This window comes from Talpa occidentalis, unplaced genomic scaffold, assembly GCF_014898055.3.
Source record: "Talpa occidentalis isolate TD23 unplaced genomic scaffold, MPIMG_talOcc4v2.1 talOcc4.11, whole genome shotgun sequence".
NCBI classification, from domain to species: domain Eukaryota; kingdom Metazoa; phylum Chordata; class Mammalia; order Eulipotyphla; family Talpidae; genus Talpa; species Talpa occidentalis.
In genome coordinates, this window is record NW_023601104.1 from 815,920 (window position 1) to 822,727 (window position 6,808).

Genomic DNA, 6,808 nt, shown 5'->3' on the forward strand with positions numbered 1-6,808 from the left:
TCTTCCTCCCTGATCACAAAGAACATAATTACTGACTACAGAGAAGTCAAGTACAAAGGCCACCAGCCTTTGCAGGCCACCAGAGATCAACAGCTGCCTCTCCTTTGATTGGGAGAGGTAATAACAGTTACTCTAGTTAATAATTGAATGGATTCCCAGGCCATGTAATTCAGATTGAAACTGTCATTTTTGCTGGCCTTTAACTAAGCTGGGTTATTAGAATGGAGCAGCTAATCCTATTAGCTGTCCAACGCACAGTGGGAGGGAGCAGAGGAAGGCTGAGCTATTAAGGTGTTATGCCAGGTACATAAGTAAAACCATACATTTCCTCTTACAAGCATTTTCCCCACTCCAATCAGAATAAAACTCTGAGAATCTCAGCTTCACCTATTTGAAGGCATAATGTTTGGGAAAGGGATAAGACGAAGAAGGAAAGGTACCTAGTCTGCTTTTTTGTAATGAGATATCTTCGATCGTTGAGCAAACTTGTTGCCCACAGTGTGTGTGCTTAACCCTGACCGAGGACATAGGGCTAGGAGAGTTTAAGCTTTGCAATCTGGCACATGAGCACAAATAGCTCTGGAATAATGTGAAAAGTGATCAGGGCCACAAGACAGACACAATTCAGTATGCACAAAGGACTTTGACTTTAGCTGAGGAGATCAGGAAAGGCTTTCTGGAAGAAGCAACATTAGATCTGGGTCTAAAAGGCTTGAGAGACAGCACATGAACCCTACAAGTTGAGAGGTAGCAGTTTGAATAGAGAGAATAATTACGGTTTAGCCTTTGTAGCCTACTTGCTTTTATCTAGACACTGACAGGGACAGAAACAAGTGTAAGACAGCGTATTTGAGGAGCCTGTACTCTCCCTGTGATGCTCAAACAGCCAGGATTGTAGAGAGAGCAGTGTGTACCGGAGGCCCCAAGGATTGTCCCAGCAGTGAGTGTGGTGGGGAGAGGAGATGGGAGGCTCTCTGCTTCCTGTAAGTTTACTTGGATTGTTGTTGTATGAAAGTTATTTCCATTTTTATTTGAATGTAGTGTTTAGTACCACATGTTTAAGAAGGTGGTTTTTCTCTTCATTTCAACGTTTAGGCAGCTCATCATCAAGCTTGTTATCCTTTTCTGCCTCCCTGAGGTGAGAAGGTCTTAGACTAGCAAAGGATCTTTTCTTCCACGTTGAGGTAAAGAAGGGGGAGGGGGAATGGAGCCAGTAGAGGGTGTTCACAGTCTTTGCCTTACGTCATCTGTCTTTTCTCATGGGACATTTTTCTGTCCAAAAGAATCTTTTCATCTGGTCACCCTTTTGTTGAGTCAATCACCTGTCACATATTTACATTCCTGGTGCGCCAGCGTGGGACTGCAGAGGTGAGTGAGCCACCACTCTGGAGGAGGCTGCAGTGGAGCAACTGGGGCTCTGAGGTCAGGCAGAGGGGATGGGTGAACAGGGATTGATGTGGGACATGCAGGAGAAGTTAGTAAACCAAGTAATGTTTCCACGTGGCCATGCTTATAGGAGGGCCCAGAGTGGCTTGTTGCAGCCATAATCCAGAAGTACACAGAACCAGGCAGGACCCTTCTTGACTCCATGGGAGATTTATAAGTTGTTTTTTGTTGTTTTTTTTTTTAATTTTACTGTTGGTTTTGTTTTTGGCTTTATTTCCTTGAAAAACTGCAAGTGATAAATTAAAACTTCAGTTTCAATAATACATTAGTGAAAATTTGGCTTTGAATGGCCTTTATCATCCTGAAATTAGCTTATTTTTCCTGCTTAATGTCTATTAGCGCCTATGTCTAATGTTTTTCAAGAGGTCACATCCATGTTGTTGGCACCGCATAAAAGGCTTTGAGTTTTGTTTTTAAGGCATACATGTATACATTAAACTGGTCTGCTTTTACTCAGTCCTTCTCCCCTCGACTTCCACAGCGCTGACCTAGTTCTTTCTCATTTTCTATAGACAGATTGCATCAATCTGTGCATCTGCTCAGTTTGAAGCATGATGTACTTTGTTCTGAGTTGAGAGACATCCATATGTGAAGACCTTATATTGAAATGGAGCACAAGTAAAGACTTTAAGCTCCTTTCTTTTCGTTATTAAGGAGACTCAAGGTGAACATGTCCCTCAATCTTGAAAAACCGAACTTCATTCTTTGATCATGAAATTCAATTCTAGTGAAAAACCATGCTATAAGGCATGCACAAACACAGGAATGAAAGATGTTATCCTGGGATCATTCCAGAGAAATTATTGACTGTGTTTTCACAAGTAAGATCATATGAAAGTATCAGCTTTCTTTCCCAAAACTGTCATCCAGCCACCACTGACACAGCATTTACTGAGTGCAGTCCCCACCGCTTAAGTGTTGGGAAGGTGGTGATGGAACAGACGAGGTCCCCAACCTCAAACAGCTCAGCTTAGTGGGAATACAAAGTTGAAAAACTTGAGGATCATCTCTTCTGGGGAGAAACAGTGTATGCAGAAGCACAGAGTTTACAGGAGCATTGGGCCACGTGGGAGATTGGGATGAGAGAGAAGGCAGGAAGGAGGCTGTTAGAGACGGAGCATATCTGAAGAGTTATGCTAAGCAGTGTGGGCCTTACTTTATTCTATAGACAGTGAGGAAGAAGACATTCAAGTGCTTTAACAAGGAGTGACGTGATCATGTTTACTCTGGAAAATATCATCCTTATTGCACTGCAGGCGTTCAGAGCAGGACTCCTCAAAATTGTAGTCCATGAGCCAGCGCCACTGTCACAAGAACATGGGAGGGAACTGCACAAAGCAAGAGTAGATTTTAGCAAATTAACAGTAATTTTATGTTTCTTGCATATATTTAAATGTGGTCTCCTACTTAGTACTTCTTTATTTTTAATGTTTCAGTCTTTTGTTTGTGTTACATTTTACAAAAATATTGGTCTACAATGGAGTGAAATAAAAAAAAAAAAGCCATAGACTGGGTAGCTTAAATGACATAAATTTATTTTCTCGTATTTTGGAGGTTGGACATCCAAGATTAAGGTGTTAACGGGTTTAGTTCTGCCTGAGGCTTCTGTCCTTGGTTTCTGCAGCCTTCTTGCTGTGTCCTCCCGCACCTTTCCTCTATGCATATGACCCCTGGCATCTCTTCCTCTTCTAATGTGGACACCAGACATGCTGGATTAGGGCTCCCTTAACAAGCCTCGTTTTAACTTAACGACATATACATACATACATACACACACACAATATATATATATACATATATGCGTAGTTTTATATCATTGTTCATTTATGCTTGTATGCTTTCTCCTTTCAGATATATTCCCCACAAAATTCCCACCACCAGTTCACCCATAAACTATCACCATAGTCACTTGTGCTCTTCTGCCCCCGTTTTGATTCCTCTACCCTTGCAGAATGTCTCTGATTTATAGTTGCCTGCTAATTTGGTTTTTTTATTTATTACTACTGTTTTTTGTTTGTGTATGTGTGTATATTTTCTTTTATTAAAGACAGTTACATTCTGAGGTACTAAGGGTTGAGACTTAAGTATAAGACTTGTGGGTGGGAGTTGTAAAGTCAGCCCAGAGCTGGTTTCAATTCAATTCAATTTTTACATGAAGATGAAGGTATCTTCATCTTAAAAACTAATACACTTTATGCTTCCTCTCCCCCTGCCAAAGGAAGACAAAGAACTTGGAGAAGTTCCTTCCCTCCAAAATCATATTCAACTCAGACATCGTATTTGTATAGATATAATCATAGTCATTTGATTATTATTGATTATTATAGTGGCTACTATATATTATATACGTGTGTGTGTGTATTATAGTGGCTGCTTAATATTTTCCTAAAAGAGCTGAAGTAATTTAAAAGAGTATTAATTAAATGTGATTAAAAATATTAGATTATTTTGTATTACTGAAGAAAAATGTTCTGGGAGAGGAAACACTGTAGAAGTCAATTTGTCTTATAGGTGGTAATGTTAATTATAAAATAATCTGGTTGTTTTTATAATAATGCTGAAGAGTTCTGTATAAAATTCTCTTTTCCTCTGCTTGGATCACATCATCCCTTCCCCTTTTACCCGTCTTAACACTTCCACATTCTCAGAGAAGCCTTTGCTGACCCTTTCCCCAGTGTAGAGTCGGTTTCCCCTTTATTCTCAGTACGGCTTTCTATTTACTTCAAAATACTTATCACAATTAAAATAATTTTATTTGTAATTGCTTAATTTTGGTCTCATCCACTAAAATGTAGCTTCACAGGGGACAGCAGTCGTGTATTCTCTGCACACCACTTTTGACCTACAATTCCTAGCACTAAGTATTCAGTAAATATTTGTAGAATAATTCAACCAATAGAATGTTTCAGAGTACAACTAAATTTTTCATTTGGCTATAATTTCATGCCTGCGAAATTGGGCTAATTTATATTTTTATTTCTGTCTAGAATGTGGCAGATCAGATTGCATTTCAAGTTGCTGGTGGATTAACAGCCCTTGAACACATTCTTCAAGTTGTGGTCCCAACCGCAAATGTGAGCACAGGTTCACGGATTCCTCCTAAGTAAGTATAGTTTTTTCATCTGTCTTTCACATTTCATTTGTGAATCATTTCTGCCCTATGGTTTCCATATGGGGGTCCACAAAAATTTTTATGTGTATTCAGGCTTAAATAGCAAACGCTTACGCTCCTCATTGGGGAGAAAAACAGAGGTGCTGGATGTCGCTTACACAACTCAGATTGAGCCTAAAAACCTTATAGAGAAAATCTCTTTGGTCTCTCTAATCCTAAATCAAGGAGAACTGATAAATTCCTGGGCAGTTCTAACAGTTTACAGAAAATGAGCAGGAATGCATGGAAGTGAGGGGAAGCTCACTTTGTGTGTTGCGTATAGAAAAGAGGTGAATAAGCACATGAGCAGAGGCCTGAGCTATGAAACTGGATGCCCCTGAGTCCAGGAAGCGCAGTCTGAGGCCAGGACTGCCCCAGTCCAGGGCCCCAGCCAAAAAACTGGGAACTGAATTGCATTTTTCGTCTTTACTACAAATTGCTCTTTGTCATAGGATCCTGCAGAGCCATTAGACCTAAGATCTGCTTTCCTCGACCACCTGGAAGGTAGTAGCAAGCAGTGTTATTTCAGAACTATTGTATTCCTGTCCATGTGTAACTTGCACAATTTCTAGATACTTTATAGAATCTCTCATTTACAGTTTAAATGAGAGATTTTGATAAAAGTCTGTTTTTATCACTCAGAAAGCTTTTAAATGTTTAATTACCCCAACAAAAGTTCTTCATTGGATTCAACAGAAAAACAAATTCCAAGAATATGTTTTCTTTTTCCCTGAGAGATATTTTAGTAAAATGGAAATACCAGCAGTTTCAGAGTTAGGCTAGTATGGATTCAGTTTTACCCCTGCCAGTTACTAGCTGGGAAATTTTGGGCAAGTGCCTTAATTTCATTTCGTCTGTTTCATTTGTTAAACAGCAGTAATCATACTCATATTCACCAGGCATTGCTGCCGTGGAGATCAGTTGAAGTAATGTATGTGAGAGTTTTGCTAACTTCAAAGTGTTATGTTAAATGTTAGGTGACAGTTTGTAAAGTAGTAGTCTGGTTATCTGCTTGCCTTGGACTTGAGACATTTCAAGTGCAGCTCTGAAATGAGTTTGCGTTCCTCTGCTCTTCTGACAAGGTAGATCCTAAAGGCAGAAAGTACAGCTATCCTTCAAGTCAGGATGTCTCTTTGTAGCCCAGAACTCGCTGTCGGGCAGTTCCAACACACACAGGGGTTTTCTACCCCGAGACAGTTGGTATTCCTGATCAAAATGGACTTCACTGGCAGTGTATGGCTTTGGCATCTTGTCGTCACTCCGTGTAAGTTCATTGACAGGGAGGGAGGGAGGAAGGAAAGAATAAAACAGATATTTGAGATAAGAAAGGAAATGCCATTTGATTTGGGGGAGCAGTGCTTTGGTAACTGTTACTAATTCATGCCATTCATCTTAAATGGACCTATAGTTTTTTTGTTTGTTTTTGTTGTTTTGCTTGTTTTCTGGTAGTCTCAAAATGCATGACTCTACCTTCCTTGGCTGGTAACCTAGATTGAATACCTGTCTCCCAGAAGCTGCTTGTAATATCATGGTAAAGAACTTGTTCTGGTGCTTCTGAGGGGTATCTGTGCCTCTCATTTGGGGAAGAGGTTACCACAGTTTCTAAAAAAAAAAAAGGGGGGCCTCCCCTGGGGGCTCAGGCAGTTGAGCGCTGCACTGTGAAGATGTCCACAGCCTCTGCAGCTCCGGTTTGATCCCGCTGGCCAGCGAGGGTCTCACATGGTGCGGCAGACCGCTCCTGTCTCGCCCGCTGCTCCCCTCAGCAGTGTGTTTCAGCCAATCTGCCTGTTCTGCTCCCCACTCTGTCTCTGGTGAATCGTCTCACCCTCCCGCACCTCTGGTCTACACCCCACCCAGCTCTTGTATGCATAAATAAATAAATCTTTAAAAAAAAAATAATAAATAAATAAAAATAAAAACATAAAAAGCCTAAGCAAGATTTGCACACTCACTTTGGAAGCCCTGAAGACCAGACCAGTGCTCCTCTGATGCCCACGAGCCAGCCACGGTGCCAGGATTACAGTTTGTTCCCTCATCTGACCGTATGACAACAGATGTGTGTTTTTATCAGGCCCCACTGACTAAGAAAGCCAGCACGCAGGATGGTGGGCTTCTGGCACTGACTCAGCTCAAGATCGTGACTCTGATTTCTAAGCTAACCCTGCTTCTCAGTGCTGCGGGATGAGTTATGAAAATGTTCTGCTGCTCACA

The 6,808-nt window shown here is 40.9% G+C and overlaps 1 long non-coding RNA gene across 1 annotated transcript in view; it reads left to right on the forward strand.

The window, feature by feature from the left end:
• Positions 1-4,582, forward strand: part of LOC119238389 (uncharacterized) — a 92,055-nt gene extending 87,473 nt beyond the window's left edge. Inside the window, exon 3 of the long non-coding RNA XR_005123565.2 lies at positions 4,434-4,582. This is a non-coding gene — a long non-coding RNA (uncharacterized LOC119238389). The remainder of the gene's footprint in view (positions 1-4,433) is intronic.
• Positions 4,583-6,808: the final 2,226 nt, after the last annotated feature.